This window comes from Wyeomyia smithii, chromosome 3 (assembly GCF_029784165.1).
Source record: "Wyeomyia smithii strain HCP4-BCI-WySm-NY-G18 chromosome 3, ASM2978416v1, whole genome shotgun sequence".
Lineage (NCBI taxonomy): Eukaryota > Metazoa > Arthropoda > Insecta > Diptera > Culicidae > Wyeomyia > Wyeomyia smithii.
The window spans coordinates 150,603,771-150,627,811 of record NC_073696.1 but is presented as its reverse complement, the minus strand read 5'-3'; the positions used below and the strand labels follow the sequence as shown (position 1 = coordinate 150,627,811).

General features: G+C 42.3%; 1 protein-coding gene and 1 long non-coding RNA gene across 3 annotated transcripts in view; both read left to right on the top strand.

Annotated features, from left to right (window-relative positions):
• Positions 1–24,041, top strand: part of LOC129727093 (calcineurin-binding protein cabin-1-like) — a 667,482-nt gene that overhangs the window by 583,096 nt on the left and 60,345 nt on the right. The gene's annotated exons all lie outside the window — the stretch shown is intronic.
• Positions 13,368–14,050, top strand: LOC129727098 (uncharacterized). Its single transcript, XR_008728481.1, has 3 exons — positions 13,368–13,553; positions 13,616–13,693; positions 13,768–14,050. It is a non-coding gene; the product is annotated as an uncharacterized LOC129727098 (long non-coding RNA).

Sequence of the window (24,041 nt, the reverse complement as noted above, 5' to 3'; positions counted from 1 at the left end):
TACATTGAGTATTTCGTCGTTTTAATATCCCTTTTTTGTACTTTACGACCTTCAAAAAGGCATTACTCAAAAATGTACCGTACGATGATTTTGAAATTTTGACCAGAGATTTTGGACGTCATTACGAATCGAATGGTGTACTCAGATTCTTTGGTGCATTTTTTTTTTATAATAACTGTCTGTGGGAGCACCGTGATTTGTCACTTAAGGCTGTTGATCGGAAACTGTCGCCATCTTCGCCATCGAAATACCCTGATTAGGCAGTTCGGCAATTTTATGATGGATTTATGATTTTATGATTATCAGGCAACCAGAAGTGGTCATCTGGATTGAAAATTGGGTTTTAGGTCGGATTCTGGCCACCGGGTATAATCCAGGTTTCAAGAACCCATATTGATTGGTATTTGGCCATTCATTGGATGCCTCTCAGAAACGATCAGTAATATCAACTGCGTTAAAGAATTTCAATTTCACTGATAAGATCATTCAAATTAATGTATAAGGAACAACATTTAATTATACATTATTGGAAATCTACTGACTAGCGTTGACTTAAAGAATCTGAATATTTATAGGCAGTATATGAGTACAAATCGATTATACCACAAACAAAAAACAAAATCGCATCATATAGTTGAAAGAATTTAACGTTATTTGCCTGTATATGTGTTAATTTATATTCATATCGTCGGTTACGTGTAACACTGGTACAACTAAAAAAAAACATACTTTCGAGAAAAACGCGTATGAAAATTTGCGTCGAAAATTTATTTTTCGATTTTCAAGAAAACTTTGAAATTTAAGATTACCAATCCTTATTTAACACCTTTGGGTCTATTATGCACATATTACGTGCTCACGTTGTCCAAGTTAAAACCTTATTTTTACTAACTTTATGGAGAAATTTCGATTTGTGCAGCAAAGGCACTTCTACTCATAACTCTGGAATTTTTGGGAGTTTCGAAATGGGATTTCGTGTGATGAAACTTAACAGTATTTGGCATCGTTTGCCATCAAAAAACTTAAAAATGCAAAATTTTTAGTTGTGCCAGTGTTGCACGAAGCCGATGATATGTTAAATTTTAAATGTTCGGTATAGTTGTGCAGTTGGCTACCAAAAATTTGTTGTTTAGAATGAATAACAAATCCAGCAGAAATGATCAAGGTGTATTTTATAAGTGTTGGAGTAAATCTATTTTAACAAATTATAAGTTCGAAGGAGAAAGGCTGGGTCTCACCGCTAGGTGGATAAATTTAGGTTTTTATCTAAATTTTGAATGTAGTCACAACCGTGGCAAACTGCGGCAACTAAACTTTTAAGCTACTTTTCTACAAAAAATCACATTTTTCCAAATTGTTTCTAGTGTCAGGCCTACTATGACCAAATTTTACAATATCTAATGAAAAGGGTTTGTTTTGCACAATATTTACAACAACTTTTCCTTTGACGTCAAAAAAATCCAAACTATCTTTGAAGCTACAGAGCGTTTCAAAGTAATGTACTTTTTTTCAAAAAAAGACAAAAAACGTCAGTTCGCCAAGCTTTGAAAAGTCATAAAACATTCAGATTTCATGATATTGCACCCAAATTTTGGATTAAGACACTTGAATATTAAGGAAAAATATTATGAAACAGCTAACGAAAAAAAATTTTTTGGCTGATGGCCTGCGATTCCCCGCTGTGCGTCGTTGTGAAGGCAGTTTTAAAACGCGCACTCCTGCGGCGGCTGTCTGCGGTACCAGATGCATTCAACGTAGGAGGCAACAGTTCTAGATTCATTTGAGTCGGCTCGATCCCAGCCACACCGTTGATGAAATCGTCACAATGGCTCAAGAATGTCTTGGAATGAACGATACACCGATAGCTTTCCTGTTGGTAAAGAAGGGTGCTGATGTTTCGAAACTAAATTTTGTTTCGTTTCCTGTGGAGGTGCCTAATGGGCTGAAGGACCTGGCTTTAACTGCATCTACCTGGCCCGTCGATGTTATGGTTCGTGAATTTAATTTTGAACAGGCTAGGCCGGATAGATTTCGGCAATATTATTGACAACTACATCGAATGCTCGGTTACTGGACAGCGAGAGTCATCGGATTCTCGCTCAAGTTAAGTACCATCCATATAATGTACCTGATCACAATCAACGGCTCATCACACGTTTTAGCATACCTGACGCTACTCCTGTCGCTTGTGAATGCTTATACGCCGCTCCTTCTACTATTCTTCCTGTCTCATCACCGCCGGAACGCACCATGTATGGCCTTATGGAAGCCCCTTCCACCCCCGCTTCAGTCCAGTTTCGTCAACAGGGTCACGACCTTAAACATGTTTCCTGCCATCAGAGTCGTTCCGGTCCTGATTACGGGGTGTTGGAAGAGGGTTTCCAAGCCCTGCCCGCAGGCAAGTATCGCTGCTTAACTCAGTCTGCTCGCGCTGATAAAAAGCTTCCTTCTAGCAATTTTCGATCCTCGGACCTCCGCATTTATTATCAGAACGTGGGCGGCATGAACACTTCCATCGAAGAATACTAGCTTGCTTGCTCGGACAAAAGCTATGACGTAATTGTTTTCACTGAAACATGGCTGAACGACCATACACTATCGACTCAAATTTTCGGCGACAACTTCGAAGTTTTTCGGACGGATCGTTGCCCTCTGAACAGCACAAAATCCTTTGAAGGAGGAGTGCTTATTGCTGTTAATCATCGATTCAAGGCAGTATTAATCGAAAATAAGTCTTGGGCGAGTATTGAACAAGTTTGGGTTCGACAGAAGCTTTCTGGTTACTCACATCTTCTATGCTCCATCTACATCCCACCTGACAGAACACTCGACGCGACACTTATCAACACCCATTGTAATTCGATAAATACGATCTGTGAGCAAGCTCTTCCCAATGACGAGGTAGTTGTGTTTGGAGGTTTTCAATTTTCCGGTGTGAAGTGACGCTCTAGTCCGGATGGTTTTCTATTTGCTGATCCAATTGTGTCGTCTTTTCACGACGGGATCAATTACTTGCTTGACTGCTACAGCTCCAATCTGTTACGACAGGTCAATCACATAAATAACGAGAATAGCGGAATTTTGGATCTCTGTTTCGTCAGCAATGTTGATTCCGCACCGGGGATAAACATCGCTGCATCTCCCTTAGTAAAAACCTAAATTAATCCACCTAGCGGTCAGACCCAGCCTTTCTCATTCAATCTTATTATTTGTGAAAATAGATTTACATGAACGCTTCAATCCAATAAATGTATATTCACTCTTTAGGTTCTAAAACATGGATGTTGTAATCTATACATATAAAAATTGTAACGAGCACCTTGGAACTATTTATTTTCAAATATTAATCTTACTAATGGTAAAGTTGATCACAGATGTTTTCTTATTTAATTTAGTTAGCATTACTCAAAATGCATGCTAGTGTTAATTTTATAATTTATACGCTTCAATATTTTTTTAAAAATAATCTGCTGTTGAGATTACCGCAACAGGCTCAAAAAGTAGTAATTGTCATAACATTTGACCAGAGCAATGAGTTCCCTTACGTTCGCTTACGTTGCTTTGACCAGAGCAATGAGTTCCCTTACGTTCGCTTACGTTGCTTTGCATGCATCGCTGGCGGTCAAAGAGTAGATTGACCCAGCCGAATAAGTCTATTGACCTATTGCGTCACTGGGAGAGTTTCCTTTTTCTCTCTATCCTCGGGGATGGGATACTGGATGCTGGGTGGAAGATGCACGCTAGAAGAAGATGACTTTGCCGAAACTGCAACCTTCGGGCTTTTAGCGTGGGCAATGATCCTCGCGAGACAGGTTCCAGTAACGAAGTTACCGTGGACGGTTGATCTGAGGGATCCCAATGCCTGATCTTTTATTCTTAGCTGACAAGTGTAAGAGGCAGGATTAACCTGCAGTTTAGAGTTCCGCGCGTGTACTAAGACAGGTGGTTTTTAAACCAGTGGTATCCCCTAATTAGTGTATTAAAGACAGTGTTTTTTTCCTTAGATAGCCTTTTCCCGCTAAATAGCTAGGCAAATCAGTGCATGTGCAAAATAGGAGAAAGTGTGCAAAGTGAGCAAGGAGGTAAGAGCCAGATTCTTGCCGAGGGTGGTAGATTATAAAACGGCACGTGCGGGCCACGTTTTTTCCCCCAACAGTATCGCTGCTAGTCATCATCCACTACACTTTCGTCAGCCCCAGCAGCATTCCTATGCAACACGAGCATCGTCAAACGTTTATGCCTGTACGGAACAGGCCGAAGGACCAATAATCGGCACCACTACCCTTGATGATCTCACCCGTCTACTGATCGAAGCGCACGCTGTGCGCTGCCAGACAGCAGAGCAGACAACCGAGGAGACAATAGGCGAGACAACAGAGTGACAACCCCCGTTTTTGACCCAGCGTGGCGCTGGTAGCGTACCGAAAGGAGTTCGGTAAAGGAGCAACCGCGTGGCGCGGAGCAACAAGTGAAGCCGCAGAGCAGCAGTAAGCAGGCATGGCGGCTACGCCAAGGTAAAACCTCATGTAAGACCGGCTATGAGTGAGTACGCAAATTTATATATATATTGTCCATGCGCATGCGACTAAGCTAGGGCCGCGACCCTACGCAACCGCCGGTGAATATTACCGCCACCGCACCCGTACCCCTTTAATAGCACACTTAGAAGAGTTAGAATTTGAATGGGAAAAGGATAGGGGAAAGATGATTTAGATAAAACTAGGCCTAGTGAGAATAGTACCAAACTAATTGTAAACCCATTGTACAACAAATGACAAGACGTTCGTGTAAGGAAAAATATCAATCTCGCAATTTGAAATAAACTACATGTAGTTGGACAGCAGAAATCGGCTGTTTCTATGTAGAGGGAATTCACTGTCCTGGTAGATGAGTTAGGGGTTTCCGCTGGTTCGGGAGTACGATTAGTTTTCCGTTCTTCTTTTTTTTGTTCTTTTGCTGGGGTGGCTGACTCCGAAATCAGTCCAGGAAAGTTCCCGAATCAGCACGGATCAGACGGAGTCTGCGAGACTGGATTGGGCCAGTGATGAGAATTAACCCTCTACTGGTTTGTTTCTGCGGTATCAAGTACCGCGTTTAAGGGCACTAGGTTTGCAGCGTAGGCAAGTCATCTGACGCGCTTCTGTTGCGGAGTATAGCGAGACATTGTAAGGTCAGCGGACAGCTTCCCTTCCCGAAACGGGATAAAAAGAACCTCCCCTTGGAAGGTCTCAGGCTGGGCAATCACATCTCGGCGGGTGGTCTCTCTTAGGAGAGTGGCGCATTTAAGCCACCCGCTTATCATGGGGGAGCGATTCGGCCGACCAGTTACATTTGGCGCCCAACAAAACAGGCTTTTGTGGAATAAGGGCTTCGCCAGTGTATTTTTAGTTACATTGGGAATCCTACAATAAAGGCTTGGCAGATTTGGCCTTGTAGCATTTTTTCAAAGGGTTTAGCCTGCATTGGTTTCTTTTCTTTCATAAGTTTGGCGATCATAGCAAAGGCATTTTTATTAATTTTCTTTGGGTGTTGGATATAATATCGCTAGATTCTTAATTTATATTTGTACATTTATATTACTAGCCTAATAATTGGTTGATTTATATGCCATTTTCTAATAAATATTCTGTAAGCGACGTATATATCTTCTTTTCTAATTATTTTCCTGGGAACTCGTTATTTTTTTTCTCCCTCGACTTTTGTATACCATATTTTTAAGAATATATCGTTTACTTCATATTGATTAAATATTGCATGACATTGTTAGATTTATTTTATACTGAAACTTACTTTGGAAACCATACATAAATATAAAACAATTTTCACTTAAGTTCCTATATTTAAAAAAGTATATATATATTTGCCTTCAAAAAAAAATATTTCCGTGAACCTGTTGCGTTTTGGTCAATCGACTGGTGCTCTAGCTTCATCTCACTTAAAGTAACATTGATATACCATACGATGAACCGTTTGTTTCCACACGCGGAAGACCTCACTCAAGAGCAAGTTGACTACGAATTGATGATTCGGAAGCAACCGGAGGAAACGTTCTCGTTGGACTTGGTTGGAAAACAAAGGGTTCTAAGGAGTTTGTTTAGGGAGGATCAGAGTGAAGGTAGAAACTACCGGGGTGATCTGAACATAAAAGACGAGGCTTCCTATGTGGAAGGCCGGATTACCAATCTGGGGAAATCTCTTAGCAGGAAAGTTGATCCGAAGTTAGAGTCAAGGGTATTACACTATTGGTATCGGATAAAGCGGACTATCGCCACAGATGATGAAGAAAAAAAGATTCGCAGGGAACTTATAAGACGAATTGAAAAATTAATGACCGATTTCCAATTTGGGCCCCCATTGTCACCGTTTAAAGAACGCATAAATAATCTTATTCAGACGGCCGAAACGAATACGGGGGAAGCAAACCAAGCCGGGGCAGAAAACCAAAATACACAGGATACATCGAAAGGAGCCATTCCCAAGCAAACACCGCCTGGACCAGTACCTGCGAACACACCTAGGCCAGAACCGAAGGTCAACGATGAAGCAAACATTACAGTATCCAAAAAGGAATGGGACGAGATGAAGAGCGCGCTAGCCGAATTGATGGGACGCCTTAACAGAGATAGATCTCCCATGGCAGGGTGGCATCGAGAAAGGATGGACGTAGCAGGCCTGAAGAATTTCGGGAACAGACATGAGCGAGACGAAGGGCAGGAAAGTAAGGCGAGTTACCCCGCACATAGGCACCGATCACGAAATCAGAATACGGACTCCAGTGACAGCGATACACGGTGTAACAGACCCCAGAGAGAGAGAACAAGTCTTAATCGGGATAGGCAGGATAGCGACACGGATGTTACTCGGTATAGCTCGATTTCACAAGCCGTCAGTTACGGTCATAATAGGCCGTCACTGCCTATCACGGAACGAGAAAGACGGCACTACAGGAGAAACGATGGGTACGGACGTGTGGAAAAGTGGAAGCTACGATTCGGGGGTGATTCTAGGAGCATGTCGGTGGAGAATTTTTGATACAAAGCTAAAAAACTAGCGGAACGAGAAGGGGTGTCAAAGCTCACACTCCTCAGGGACATTCACATGTTACTGGAAGGAGCAGCGTCAGACTGGTTCTTCACCTTCGTAGACGATTTGGACACATGGGAGGCATTCGAAACGAATATAATTTTTCGATTCGGAACCCTAACAAAGATCAGGGAATCCGTTCGAAAATCCAAGAGCGTAAGCAGCAACGCGGTGAGCCGTTTATAGCCTTTGTAACAGAAATAGAAAAGCTCAACCGGATGCTTTCGCGCCCATTATCGAAGCGGCGTAAATTTGAAGTCATTTGGGACAATATGCGCCAGCACTACAGAACCAAGATTTCGATAGTCGAGGTAAATGATCTACAGCAGCTGACCAGACTGAATCACCGTATAGATGCAGCAGACCAGCAACTGCATCAAACAAACGAAACCCCTTTCCGTCGACCGGTCAACCTGATTGACGCGGAATACAACGAGACAGATAGCGAGAAGTCGGCAACAATAAATGTAGTTCATGGTACAAGCAACCGCGAGCAAACCAGGAACGACACGGCAGTCAACGGACGGCAACGTAGAGAAACACGCACACCGATAGAACAACCGTCTAAACAAAACACACCAGGGAAATGCTGGAACTGCCAGGAAGTAGGGCATGGCTGGCGACAATGCCAAAAGCCAAGAGCAATTTTCTGTTTCGGTTGTGGGAGTTTGGGTAGAACAATTCGCAGCTGCGAACGATGCGGTGGAGCGGTGCAAGCCGGTTTCCGCCAACAGGGAAACGAATAACTGGGTGGGATGCCGGGAATATAACCATCCCACTCAAGAAAAAGATTTCCGATGCCACGAACGAAGTACTACAATACGACCCACTAACGCAAGTTCACCAAATTAAAATACACTTAAACGAATGCCCGCAAATTAAAATAAAGATTTTCGACACAGAAATAGATGCTTTGCTCGACTCAGGGGCAGGGATAAGCATTTTGAACTCACTGGAAATAGTGAAGCGGTACGGTTTAAAATTACAACGGACTGCAATACGAATTTCCACGGCCGATGGGACCAATTATGAGTGCCTTGGGTGCTTGAATGTTCCTCTTACGTACAAAAATATAACCAGGGTTGTACCAACCCTGGTGGTTCCGGAAATTTCTCGACAGCTGATTTTAGGAGCAAACTTTTGGGACGCGTTCAAAATAAAGCCAATGATCGATTTGGGCCACGGGCCAGAGGAACTAGAAACCATAAATTCAAGACAAAATGCACGACTATGTTTCACGATTGAACCGACCAAAGACAACACACCGATAATCGAAGAAGAGGACGAAACCCTCGATATTCCAGTGTACGAAGGACCAACTGAATCGACACCAGACCCAGAGTCAGTAGAAACTGAACATACGCTAACGGTAGAACAACGCAAGGATCTACTAGCCGTGATTAAATCTTTTCAGCTAACATCAACAGGTGTCTTAGGTCGAACACACCTGATAGAGCACAAAATAACGCTAAATGAAGGGGCGGTACCACGCAATCCTCCGGTTTATAAATGTTCCGCTTATGTGCAAGCGGCAGTGAACGCTGAATTAGAACGGTTCAGAAATCTCGACGCGATCGAAGAGTGTCAGTCCGAATGGACGAACCCTTTAGTGCCCGTCCTCAAAAAGAATGGTAAAGTACGGGTTTGTCTAGATTGGAGAAAGATCAACAAACTCACGGTAAAAGATACCTACCCAATGAAAAATATGCAAGACATATTCCATCGATTGGGAAGAGCAAAATATTTTTCGGTGATTGATCTTAAAGACGCCTACTTCCAGATTCCGCTGGAAGAAAGCAGTCGGAACCTTACAGCGTTCAGAACAGCCGAAGGCGTGTTCCGCTTTAAGGTTTTACCGTTCGGCCTGACAAATGCGCCGTTCACTATGTCTCGACTAATGGCGAAGGTTTTGGGTTTCGACCTAGAGCCAAAAGTGTTCGTGTACTTAGACGACATAGTGATTGCAACAGAAACATGGGAGGAACATTTGAGATTACTGGTAGTTGTAGCAGAAAGACTCAGGAAAGCGAACCTAACGATATCACTGGATAAATCCAGATTTTGCCGAAAGCAAGTGGTTTATTTAGGCTATCTACTAAACGAACACGGCGTGGCTATAGATAGCTCGCGAATACAACCAATATTGGATTATGTCAGGCCAAAAACGCAGCAGGACATCCGGAGGCTAATGGGCTTAGCGGGTTTCTATCAACGCTTTATTCGAAACTACAGCAAAATCACGGCTCCGATTACCGATTTACTGGCGAAAGAGAACAAGCGGTTCACATGGACGAAAGAAGCCGAAGATGCATTTAATGAGCTGAAATCCGTTTTGACCTCGGCACCGATTTTAGGCAACCCAGACTTTACGAAGCCATTCACTATCGAATCGGACGCGTCTGATCGAGCGGTAGGTGCAGCACTGATTCAAGAACAGGAGGGAGAAAAGAGAGTTATTTGCTATTTTAGCAAAAAATTCAACCGAACCCAACGACGATATGCCGCGGTGGAGAAAGAGTGCTTAGGCGTGTTGTCCGCTATTCACCATTTCCGACATTACGTCGAGGGAACGAAATTCCGTGTGGTGACGGACGCTAGAAGCCTACTTTGGCTGTTCAATCTCGGCACAGAAACCGGAAACGCTAAGCTGTTAAGATGGGCACTTCGCATACAAGCTTACGATTTTGACCTCGAGTACCGAAAGGGAAAGAATAATATTATTGCTGACTGTTTATCGCGATCAGTCGAAGTGGATACAATTTTGGTAGTCCAGCCCGACCTAGAACAGGAAGAACTAATGGAGAAGATTCGTGAAAATCCAGCAAAACAAGGTGATTGGCGAATAATTGACGAAAAACTATACCGGTACGACAAAAAAAGCTAATCGGCAAACCGACCCTCGTTTCACCTGGTAATACTTCCCCCCGAGTGAGCAACGTACGAAAATAATGCAAAAAGAACACGACAAAGCTCATTTCGGGTTCACCAAAACCCTAGCCGCCCTGAAACAAACATACTACTGGCCCAAGATGAACGAAGACATTCGCAAATTTTGTCGAGAGTGTCTGAAATGCCAATCGAGCAAATCAGGCAACCAAAACGTTACCCCGCCGATGGGAATGCAAAAACCCGTTCAGTATCCGTGGCAATTCGTAACCCTTGATTACGTTGGCCCACTGCCACCGTCTGGTCGAAATCGTAACACGTGCCTCCTCGTAGCCACGGACGTTTTCAGTAAGTTTGTCCTCGTTCAACCGTTTCGAGAAGCTAAAGCAGGCTCTCTAGTGGAGTTTGTCGAAAATATGATTTTTAGACTGTTTGGCGTCCCAGAAATTATGCTCACGGACAACGGTTCGCAATTTATATCGAAAGCCTTCAAAACATTACTCGAAGCCTACCATGTCACCCATTGGCTAACACCCGCGTACCATCCGCAGGTAAATAACACAGAGAGAGTGAATCGCGTCATCACCACAGCCATACGAGCGACGCTAAAAAAGAACACTCACACTGGGCAGACAACATCCAGCAGATCGCAGATGCGATAAAAACGGCAGTCCACGACTCGACTAAGTACAGTCCGTATTTCGTTGTATTCGGCCGGGACAAGGTGTCCGACGGACGGGAGTACAGTTGGATAAGGGACAACTACAAACCAAGCGATGATGAGAGTAATGCTAAAGCTGAAAGGGAAGAATTGTTCGAACAAATACGAAGAAATTTGACCACCAGTCTAACGCAAAATGCGCTACTTATGACGTGGGGGAAAGAGTGTGGAAGCAAACGTTCGAGCTTTCAGACAAGGGCAAGGGTTTTTGTAAAAAACTTGCGCCGAAATACGAACCGGCTGTGGTTCGGAAAGTCCTCGGGTCTAACACCTACGAGTTAGAAGACGATGGGGGAAAACGCTTAGGGGTCTACTTCGCGAACAAATTAAAAAAAATGAATGCGCCTCATCCAAGCCATTGAGTGGATTCAAATAGCTTATTACGTTTTAAAGCTATGAACCTCCGCAAGGAGTGACCACAGTTTACGATGAGAAAACACCGAAAGGGTAAAAAGCATCAGGCCGATTTTGACGGACTCGTGCTGGCAGTTCTAAAAGACCACCAGCACTGAGGGTACCAAAATCTGGCCGTAAACATACTAACGTCAGCCAGCTATGAAAAAAAACTTCATCGAAGTAACTAGAAACGTACGGAAAAACACCAAGAATAGGTAAACCAACACAACCACCACGCGAAACTTAGTCCATTCGCAACGGACATTGTACATCCTTGTAAATAACTGTGTAAATATTAGATTAGTTGTCAAGGGCCTATAGTCCTAACTCTTAAATTAAAATTAGTACTTATTCTATATTAGTCTTAATTCTACAATTTTCTTACAATTTTTCCATCGGTGGTAGTGTTTATAAACGGTATACTTCCTTCCTTCTGAGGGAACATTTGCCAATAGTTACTAGTTTTAAGGATGGTTGCATCCTCCGCGTTAAGTTATAAAATAACATTCCTAGAAATAGCTTTCATTATTTTTTTTCCCTGTACCTTCATAACGAAGTTCCTTATCACGACTTGGTGGATGAAGTTTTTACTAGCTATCATAGATCCAAAGCGTTTTCTCGCATTTTCTTTTTCCTGTAAATACGTCCGTCATTCCCAGGTTCCGCATTCTGATCAAGCGGACCGCGAGCGTAGTATTTTTTTTCCATAACACTTCCATACGCTGGGTGGGATTTTCCGTACCACAGCCGATCGATTAAAATCAGTCCAGTCCTTCTTATGGTTACCTGCGTAATGAAAAACAACCTTACACCCAATAGGAACGAATACCTTTCTGTTACTCTCCTCGTTATCAGATCGACGACCGCGATCCCGTAAATTTTTTCCCGTCCGGACACTGGTTTTTCCGGTTTTTCCGGGCACAGATCACAACACACGTTTCACTTTCACTTCGCGGTCAAGTTCAAGTTCACCTTTATTTTGTTGACAGTTGGATGACGTGCCGAATGATGAACATCGTATGTGTGAGAGACTGGTAGAGAGCTCGTCGGGAGATGGATTCTGACAAGCACTAGAAGGGTGTGTGAATGAGTTGGTACATTTGTAGGGTTTTCGCTTACGAGAATTTTGTTATCGGGTTTTCTGGTGCATAAAAATTCTACGTAAGTTTTTCATTCTGAGTTCGCAATGAGCGTAAATGGTAGGGATACTCTCTGCGGTAGCGAATTGCAGATAGGAACGGCATTTTTAGTGGGAAAAGCTGCACTCTGAAATCTCGCTACGTGTTGGGGTAGGATGCAGGCTAGACCTACTAGTTCGTTTTCGCTTAGGCGATTATTTCGTGATATTATCTTCGCTACTCGATCCATTCGGGGTAGAAGATAATATCCAGCTAAGATAATTTTTAAAGCTACCTCCAGCTAGTCGACAGCTGTGAGGTGAAGCTCAGGGTTCAGGGGCGTTCACTGTACATAGTATGATTGAGACGAATGAGTGGAAGGCATGAATGTAGTTAGTCAGTCACTGTCAACTAAGTAGTTAAACTTCCTTATAGATTTCCTTTGTTTTCGTACACCATCCAAGTTTTGCACCAACGTTAGGTTCACAGTCGTTTTTTTTTTCCTTGAAATTTTGTTTTGAATTTATTATCGCTGGAGACTGGAGACTTTTGTCGTTGATGGTCAGTGGCGGACTATATGATAGAATATATAGTACCGTAAATAGATACTGAGTCGATTTAGTTCGGCGATGACCGTATATGACCCCGAATTTGGAACAAATTTTTGAAAGACGACTGTTGCCTACGAAAATTTGATTGGTTATTGTTAGATCCCTTCCAATGCCAATCAAATTTTCGTACTTTTAGTAGGGAATGATGTAACGAGCACCTTGGAACTATTTATTTTCAAATATTAATCTTACTAATGGTAAAGTTGATCACAGACGTTTTCTTATTTAATTTAGTTAGCATTACTCAAAATGCATGCTAGTGTTAATTTTATAATTAATACGCTTCAATATTTTTTTAAAAATAATCTGCTGTTGAGATTACCGCAACAGGCTCAAAAAGTAGTAATTGGCATAACATTTGACCAGAGCAATGAGTTCCCTTACGTTCGCTTACGTTGCTTTGCATGCATCGCTGGCGGTCGAAGAGTAGATTGACCCAGCCGAATAAGTCTATTGACCTATTGCGTCACTGGGAGAGTTTCCTTTTTCTCTCTATCCTCGGGGATGGGATACTGGATGCTGGGTGGAAGATGCACGCTAGAAGAAGATGACTTTGCCGAAACTGCAACCTTCGGGCTTTTAGCATGGGCAATAATCCTCGCGAGACAGGTCCGGTAACGAAGTTACCGTGGACGGTTGATCTGAGGGATCCCAATGCCTGATCTTTCATTCTTAGCTGACAAGTGTAAGAGGCAGGATTAACCTGCAGTTTAGAGTTCCGCGCGTGTACTAAGACAGGTGGTTTTTAAACCAGTGGTATCCCCTAATTAGTGTATTAAAGACAGTGTTTTTTTCCTTAGATAGCCTTTTCCCGCTAAATAGCTAGGCAAATCAGTGCATGTGCGAAATAGGAGAAAGTGTGCAAAGTGAGCAAGGAGGTAAGAGCCAGATTCTTGCCGAGGGTGGTAGATTATAAAACGGCACGTGCGGGCCACGTTTTTTCCCCCAACAGTATCGCTGCTAGTCATCATCCACTACACTTTCGTCAGCCCCAGCAGCATTCCTATGCAACACGAGCATCGTCAAACGTTTATGCCTGTACGGAACAGGCCGAAGGACCAATAATCGGCACCACTACCCTTGATGATCTCACCCGTCTACTGATCGAAGCGCACGCTGTGCGCTGCCAGACAGCAGAGCAGACAACCGAGGAGACAATAGGCGAGACGACAGAGTGACAACCCCCGTTTTTGACCCAGCGTGGCGCTGGTAGCGTACCGAAAGGAGTTCGGTAAAGGAGCAACCGCGTGGCGCGGAGCAACAAATGAAGCCGCAGAGCAGCAGTAAGCAGGCATGGCGGCTACGCCAAGGTAAAACCTCATGTAAGACCGGCTATGAGTGAGTACGCAAATTTATATATATATATTGTCCATGCGCATGCGACTAAGCTAGGGCCGCGACCCTACGCAACCGCCGGTGAATATTACCGCCACCGTACCCGTACCCCTTTAATAGCACACTTAGAAGAGTTAGAATTTGAATGGGAAAAGGATAGTGGAAAGATGATTTAGATAAAACTAGGCCTAGTGAGAATAGTACCAAACTAATTGTAAACCCATTGTACAACAAATGACAAGACGTTCGTGTAAGGAAAAATATCAATCTCGCAATTTGAAATAAACTACATGTAGTTGGACAGCAGAAATCGGCTGTTTCTATGTAGAGGGAATTCACTGTCCTGGTAGATGAGTTAGGGGTTTCCGCTGGTTCGGGAGTACGATTAGTTTTCCGTTCTTGTTTTTTTTGTTCTTTTGCTGGGGTGGCTGACTCCGAAATCAGTCCAGGAAAGTTCCCGAATCAGCACGGATCAGACGGAGTCTGCGAGACTGGATTGGGCCAGTGATGAGAATTAACCCTCTACTGGTTTGTTTCTGCGGTATCAAGTACCGCGTTTAAGGGCACTAGGTTTGCAGCGTAGGCAAGTCATCTGACGCGCTTCTGTTGCGGAGTATAGCGAGACATTGTAAGGTCAGCGGACAGCTCCCCTTTCCGAAACGGGATAAAAAGAACCTCCCCTTGGAAGGTCTCAGGCTGGGCAATCACATCTCGGCGGGTGGTCTCTCTTAGGAGAGTGGCGCATTTAAGCCACCCGCTTATCATCGGGGAGCGATTCGGCCGACCAGTTACAAAATGCAGTCCGGTCTGTCTGTCTGTCTGTCTGATCCATATAGGCTCAAAAACTACCGAACTGATCGACGTGAAAATTTGTATGTAGGGGTTTTTAATACCGATAAAGGTTCCAATGATAGTTTGAGACCCCTCCCACTCCTGGAAGGGAGGGGTCCCATACAAATGAAACATAAATTTCAGCACAACTCAAGAACAAACCAAGCAAATGAAACCGAATTTGGCATGTGGATGTTTTAAGGGGTAACAAATATGTCCATAATAGTTGGACGCCCCTCCTTTTTCTGGAAGTGGAAATGAAACACAAATTTCTGCACATCTCGAGAGCTAACCAACTAAATGGAACCATATTTGGCTGGCGAATGTTTTTAGTGGTAATAAATTTGTTCCATAATCGACCTCAGGCAACATTTTGGATTGTAAGATGGCGACTTCCGGTTTTAGGGAAACAGCCAAAAATGGCCTATTTCCACCCAATATAATAATATCCGGATCTAAAATGATACACAGGAGCTAAAATCGATCGAAATTGTCTTCAAATGCCATCATGAAATCCAAAATGGAGTCAAAATCATGAAATCCAAACTTCCGGTTTCTGAAAAACAGCGGCAAACGACCAAATACCACCCAATATGGGTATTTCCGGAACCGTAATGATGCACTGGAGCATCAAATCGACTTCAGATAACATTTTGAATTGTAAGATGGCAACTTCCGGTTTCTGGAAAACGACCTGAAATGGACGATTCCCATTAAAGATCGACAGAAGCTAAAAATTGATCACAGACACAATCTTGAATTTTAAGATGGTGACTTCCTGTGTCTGGCGCCGGAAATGACCAAATACCATTCAATATGAATGTTTTCGGAACCAGAATTACGCCAAGATGACATAAATTGATTTCACAGGCAATTTTAAAGTCCAAAATGACAACTTTCGGTTTCTGAAAAACAGCCCAAAGTGACCAAATACCACCCAATATGAGTATCTCCGGAGCCAGAATGTTGCAAGAAGCTAAAAATTGACCTCAGACACCATTATGAATTGCAGGATGGCAACTTCTGGTTTCTGGAAAACAGCCAAGAATGGCCGATTTCCGTCTAACATGAGTATCTCCCTCCGGATCTATAATGATACACAGCAGCTGAAATCGACCACAGAGCCAGAGCATTTTGGATTCTAGGTTGGCGACTTCAGGTTTTGGGAAACAGCCGAAAATAATCGAATAACACCCAATATGGGTGTTTCTTCGACCCGAATGACGCTCAGAGGCCAGAAATTATCTCAAATACCATTTTGAAATCCAAGATGGCGACTACAGGTTTGTGAAAAACAGCCTAACATAAACAAATACTATCCAATATGAGTATCTCTGGAACCAGAATGATGCAAGGAACTAACAATTGACCTCAGGCGCCATTTTAAATTGCTAAATGGCAACTTCTAGGAAACAGTTGAAAATAACCGAATAATACTCAATATGGATATTTACGTAATCGAGATGATGCATAGAAACCAAACATTGACCCTGGACACCATTTTGAACTTAAAGACGATTATACAACACTGATAGAACGGACACGTAAACGGGACCAGACAACAACACTAATTGCTCTTACTTACTAGTGTAAAGACGACCACTTTTAGTTTCTAGAAAACAACCAAAATAACTAAATACCTCCCAATATGGGTATTTCCGGTGTTAGATTAATGCCAGAAAATCTGCAGAAAATGACCGAATACCACCCAATATGAATATATTAAGAATTAAAACGATATACAGAAGACAAAAGTCGAGGATGTTGTCATTTCGATAAAACCAATCATTTCAAACGATTTGTTAATTGTCTTTGATCATATCCTATGGCCGATTCGTCGTGCATTTGCAGATTTTAAACACGCAAAGAATCAATGAATTTGGAACGTTCAAATAGTATGATACCACATTTAAATTATGTTGAGGCCTCTATATCGATCAAAGCAGGTGTAGTTTTCAATAGTCTTTGAATTTCTTTACTTTCCATAACTTTTGAGCCACTTAACAAATTGTTATGAAGTTTGTTATTTGCAAGTTTGACAGATGACTCGTTCGTATGACACTAGTTATGTTCAAATAAGTCATGTAATCTTTGAAATAATAGACTTTCGTTGTTTTATAAATAATTTAATACATAACGGTTGCTTAACTTCGATTATAATCAAATGAAATGGGAACGTACAGGGCAGCCAAAATTTTTTGATACCACGTAATTAATCATAATTCATCAGTTAACTCTTAACTAGCCCGCTCATCTGATAATAATATTGATCAAATCGGTTGTGTAGTTTCAGAGATAATGAAGTTTCGTGATTTTCACATTTCGGTACATTACAGACGAAATTACAGTCCGATTATAGTAAAATTCAATAGGGTGTTGAGAGACAGCTAGACTTATCATTTGACACAAATTTTGTGGAAATCGGGTCAGCCATCTCTGAGAAAAGTGAGTGAGTCCAAGTAGTCTTCGGAATATGTTCCTTTTCATAGCTGGATTTCACATTTTTAAACATAACAGGCAAAGTAATGATCTGATTGCAAAACGAATCAATAGGGTCTAATGGGGCAACTAGACCTTCCATTTGACACTGATTTTATGAGAACCGGTCCAGCCATCTCTGAGAAACATGAGTGAGATTAAACAGTCCTAAAAACACGTTTCTTGTCATAACTTTTGAACGACATGTCCAATCTTTATAAAATTCAAAAGTTAAGGGTTTTTCAGGTAGCCCGTTCATTTGAAACCAATTTTGTTCAAATCGGTTTTGTGGTTTTAGAGATAATGATGTCTAAACTAAAAATCCGATTACAATAAAATTTAATAGGGTCTTATGGGACAACAAGACCTTCCATTTGCAATTAATTTCATGAAAATCGGTCCAGCCATCTCTGAGAAAAGTGAGTGAGAATAAAAATCTGCACATACACACACACACATACAGAAAATGCTCAGCTCGTCGAGCTGAGTCGAGTGATATATGCCATTCAGCCCTTTGGAGCACTTTTATATCTTCGGTTTTGCAAGTGATTGCTATACCTTTCTAGGAGAAAGGCAAAACCGTGACGCACCATCCCGCACTACATCTTACGACCAGGACTACTCCTTCGGATTTCTGCTGCACGGTTGATACTGTCTGCTATGATCTCAATAAAGCGGACTATGATAGTATCCTCAACATTCTGTTGAATATCAATTTGAATGAGGAACTTGACAACGACAATATCGACACAGCAGTTCAAGTATTTTCGAACATCATGAGCTATGTTATTGATCGCCACGTACCCAAGCGAGTTGTATCCAAATCTAAACGTCTACCTTGCAGCTTTTAGAAGATACTGTAAGTTTGGAGGATAATTGCTGCGCGACGAGTACTTAAAGGTTAACTATACCAACAAACGGATGAGCCGAGAATGTCATTTCAACCATTTACGCAGCGTACAGAGTAAACTGAAATCGGTTCCAAAAGGTTTTTGGAAATATGTCAACGAGCAGCGTAAAGAGCAAGAACTACCTTCAACGATGTTTTACGATGAATGTACGGAATCGGACTTCCAGAACATATGTGACCTATTTGCTCAAAAATTTTCCAGCGTTTTCTACAATGAATCACTATCGTTGAGTGAAGTATCTTCTGCCGCAAGCAACGTATCGCTGTATGGACAGTCTTTGAATTTTTTCGAAATCGACGTTTCGATGATCCAGTCGGCACTATCTAAACTGAAGCCTTCTTTCTCGCCGGCCCTGATGGCATACCCGCCGTTCTACTAAAGCGATGTGCTACTGGCGTATTAACCCCGCTTCGTCATTTATTCCGCCTTTCACTCTCGACTGGTAACTTTCCATCTTTATGGAAGTTCGCGTTCATGTTTCCGGTTCACAAGAAAGGGGACAAGAGGAACATCGATAATTACCGGGGCATCTCCGTTCTGAGTGCACTCTCGAAACTATTTGAGTTGGTCGTGATAGAACCGATTTTCAGCTACTGTAAGCCACTTATCTCTGACACGCTACATGGACTTATGCCGAAGCGCTCAACGACGACAAATCTTTTAACGTTCACTTTATATGCAATGGATGTTATGTCGAAAGGGTTTCAAACAGACGCTATACACTGATTTGTCAGCAGCCTTCGATAAAATCAACCACGACATCGCTATTGCAAAACTTGACCGAATGGGTTATGGAGACAATATTTTACGTTGGCTTCAGTCATATCTTGCGGACCGCCACATCGCTGTTAAAATCGGAGACAACCAATCGAAAAAAAATCATGCTGCTTCCGGAATTCCACATGGTAGTCATCTTGGGCCGTTAATTTTCCTTTTATACTTTAATGATGTCAATTGCGTCCTTAACGGTCCCAGGTTATCTTTTGCTGACGACATGAAAATATATGCCGAAGCCAGATGCTCAGAAGATGCTCTCAATTTACAACATGAATTTGAAAATTTTGCTAAATGGTGTGATATATATAGGATGACTTTGAAATCTGATAAATGTACTGTGATTTCGCTGACCAGGAAAAAGCGGCCTAAAATGCTCAACTATCACTTGGGTGCAGTATCAATTAAACGAGAAGTATGCGTGAAGGATTTTGGAGTCTGGATCGATGGTCAACTCACTTTCAAGGGGCATATATGCATATAAGTTGAAAAATGGCGTGAAGAGTCTAAAAATTTAGATTGAAACTCAAATAACTCAACATCTTTTGGTGATATTGGTACAAATCTGTAAATAGTTGAAAAATTATGTTTATCCCCTTTCCAAAACTAACTCCAAAATATTGAAAATCGGTCATGAAATGACTGAGTTAAAAAAAATGTATGCGCTGAAGTCCAAAACCGTATTTTGATCATAACTTCAAATTTTAGAGATGTTTGGAAAAATTCTACAGGGTGACAAAAAAGTCCGGTCACACAGTAAAATCTCAATATTTCAAAGAATCTGAATCTGGCTTTCATAGCTTTATGCAGTAACTCATAAAGATACTTCACAGACGATATCTCGGAATTACACCACATTTCTCTGATCGAACCAGCTTTAGGCGTCTCGGAAAGTCGTCGCAAGCGGCGCGTACGTGCTCCATCGGCATCTCGTCTCAGATTTTCGTGATAACTCGCTTGAATTGCTCCAAATTTGTTATTTTATGGTCGTTCAGCTTCGACATCATGTATCCCCACACGAAATAATCCAGCAGATTCAGATCCAGAGACGACGAAGGCCATTCATTCTTCGAAATGAAATCGGTCAAGTTTTCCTCACACCACGCCTGAACAACCTTTGCGGTGTGGGATGGGACGGCATCTTGCTGGAAGCAGTAGTAATCGTCTTCAAACAATAGTTCAGCTTGAGGCAGAAAATTTTTATTCAAAACCATGTCCAGGTAGTACGCTGCGTTGATTTTGACCCCTTTATCGATAGAAATAAGAGGCAGTTTACCTCTCTTGCAAATGGCTCCCCAAAACCATCACTGACGTCTTATTTTGGAAACGGGAAACGTTCAACTTGTCCGCAGGAGCTTGCTGGAGGCTCACACTCCAAACTCGATCAGTTTGGCGATTGACTGTTTGCTCCAAAACGAACAGCTTCTCGTCCAAAAAAATAATCTCGTCATCCGCGCCAACCGAGCAACTCCCGCGACCGTTGGTATATCTTGTCCTTTGTAGCTTTGGTAACCCCGTGTTTTTTGTACGGTGTAAGTTTTAAATCCTTGCGCAGAAGCAGGCGGATTGATTCTCGGTTCATTTTAAGGTTCCTGGCCAGCTTCCGTGCAGATTGGGCGGGATTCCGGCGAATCCGGTCTCGTATAATCTTTTTCAGCCTTGGAGTTCTCACAGACCTTGGTCGTCCAGATCGTGCCTTGACCTCGGTGCCTCCGGTCTCTAGGTACCGATTTATGGTCCGGTACACGAATTTCCGGTTGATTCCGAGCGGTTTTAGGTGTTTGAATATGTATCCGGGTTTGTACCCTTTCACATATTCAGCGATAACAGCTGCTTTTAACTCTGCCAGGGCTCACAACTCAATGTAAACAAACTGCACAGAAACGGAACTCTCCCACTTTGAGCAGCAAAGTTAACCCTTTCATTTGACATATAGATTGCACCAGAGAGATGCAACGTGTAGGCTACAGGCGACCCCAAAAAGTGTGACCGGACTTTTTTGTCACCGTGTAGTATGAGCGAATGTTACACTCAACAAAACCTAGAACCTACACTAGGTCACTTAAGCAGTTTTTGCATTTTTTTCTCCATTTGTAGCACCGTGAAATAATTGTGCGATAAAAGCCAAAAATTCTGGTTTTCATAAAAAATATCTAACTCAGCTAAATATTCACCGATTTTCACAAAACCACTTTTGTTTGATTCGTCATTGAATATACTTTCGAAATTTTAGTGTATTTGTAGTATCTTTCTCACGAAAACAGGTGGTTAATTTCAAGTTTGTTTGAAAAATTGCGTGAAAAAGTCTAAAAAAAAAGATTTAAACTCAAATAACTCAACATGTTTTAGTGATATTAGTACAAACCTGTATATATTTTGAATCTATTTATCTTTTTTCCAAAACTGCTAAAATATTGAAAATCGGTCCAGAAATGACTGAGTTAAAAAAGTTGTATGCACTGAGGTCCAAAAAACCGTATTTTGGCCATAACTTCAGATTTTGGGGTTTTTTTTAAATTTCTAGTATGAGCGAATGTTACTCTCAACAAGACCTACAACCTACACTAGGTCACTTCAGAGGTTCTTGCTTTTTTTTTCATTTGTAGCACAGTGTTATTCGTCATTTGTAGTAAAAACACAGAAAAGTTACGACGGATTGTATCACGAAATAAATTAATATCAAACACGGAAGCTACCTAGTTGAAAACTCGCTGTATACCGACCAGGGCGCTGTTTTGTCCGTAGTTGTTGCATTGAAAAGGTATTCTCAGCAATGAATTATTCCTCAGAGCTCTAGGACGTACGTTAAGATTAATTGCCCCCAAAATAGCATCACAATTGATTTTCCCCTGCAACATATCGGCGGTAAACAAGGCCATAGCGATTTTTCTTCGCACCTGGAGAGTTTCCAACGTACGTTATGATTGATTGACCCCAAAATAGCATCACAATTGATTTTCCCCTGCAACATATCGGCGGCAAACAAGGCCATAGCGATTTTTCTTCGCACCTGGAGAGTTTCCAAGTGGATTAATCGGCATCGGTTCTCAATGCTCGGTAAACAAAACTGATTACGCCAAGGTAGACGACGGAGAGCAAAGCGTAAGAGGTGGCGTTGAACCAATTCAATCCTTGCCGTCCCGTTTTGGTAATATGGATGTTAGACAACGGAACAGTATTCGAGCGTAGAACGGACTAGTGAACAGTATTGTGCCTTAAGATAATATAAGCTGGTACAATTGCATAAATCTGACAATATACCATAGCGATGCGAAGAATGAATCCCACAGTTCTGGACGCTCTATCCACAATGTAGGAAACTTGTCGTAGAAAAGTTAGTTGGCTATCAAAGATAAAGCCGAGGTCCTTTACATGGCCAACACGTTGGATTTCAGTACCACAGAGGTTGTAGTCAAAGATGACTGGTTGACGGATACGGGTGAAGGTAATCACGGAGCATTTCTCAGGATTAACAGGCATGCAATTCAAATTGCACCAATTTATGAAGATGTAAAACTCTCGCTAGAGGCAGGTTGCATCAATCATCGAACGGATCTTCATAAAAGTCTTCAAGTCATCAGCGAAGGATAAACGGGGGCCTTCTAGTACATAGTTCACATCATTGCAGTACAACAAGAAGGTCAACGGTCCCAATTGGCTGCCTTGTGGGATTCCAGACGAGGCCGAAAAAGCTTTGGCTTGAGAATCATATATTGTTACGATTAGTTTACGATCGACAAGGTAGGAACCAACACAACACACTGCCGCTAATACCGAGTCTAGCAATCGTAATGACATGACTGATTATGCTTAGCAATCGTAATGACATGATTGATTATGTCAAACGCCGCAGACATGACATTCATTTGAGCGCGATCCGCTATGTTTTCCGCAACATATGACATAAGACACAGTAGGTTTGTATTGGTTGATCTACCCGAGACAAATCCATGTTGATCCTCGCTCAGGTAATGTTTGCAGTAAGACAGCAGAGGGGTCAATATCACTAGCTCAAACAACTTGGACATGGCACACATCGACGATATTCCTCGGTAGTTGTTCACATCCTTTCAGTCTCCTTTCTTGTGAACGGTGAACATATCGTTTCCATACCGACGGAAATACCCCACTATAAAGTGATAGGTTGAACACGAGTTGAATAGTGGCTAAAAGGTAATCAATGTGCTTTTTCAAAAATGCGGATGGGATTCCATCCGGGCTGGGTTTTTGACCTGAGTAACTTTATCAGCCGGGATCACTTCGTCGCAAAAAGTTCGCCCAAATTTCTCGGTAAAGAGTTGGTAGACCATCTTCGGTTCAGATGCAATCAGGCTGGATTCCCTACGCTGGAAGTAAACGTACCTCCAGAATGTTTTTGGTTTAGCCTTCAGATTTTGCTGAACACTTTGCAGATGTCGTTTTAAACAATTCTGACAGGTCCTCTTGTACACTGTGTTTAACCGTTTGTATCTGTCGCGGAAGTGTACCAAATCTAGAATACATCCGAAATGCGGCTTTTTTTGGCCTTCAACATGCGGAGGTCGCGAGTCATCCAAGGCTTACTGTTTGGTGATCGAACTGTCTCGGGAACATGCCGGTCAATTGCGTGCAAAGTTATGTGCGACAGAGTCGACGCAGCGTTGTCGGTATCACGTGCACCGAGAACAGTAAGCCAGTCGATAGCGGCAAAAAAATCAGAAATGCTTCGGTGGCCAGCTTTTCGAAAGTCGCATAAAACAGGTGTGATGGTTTTCGTGTGGTGTAACCAATGGTTCATAAGGACTAGGATTGATAAAGGGTGGTGCCTTACATGCTTGACCAGAGCGAAATAACAGGGGTAACGTCCTGTGCGCTGACGAAACATCCTCGGTTACGGTACCCTTATCAACTACTGCCA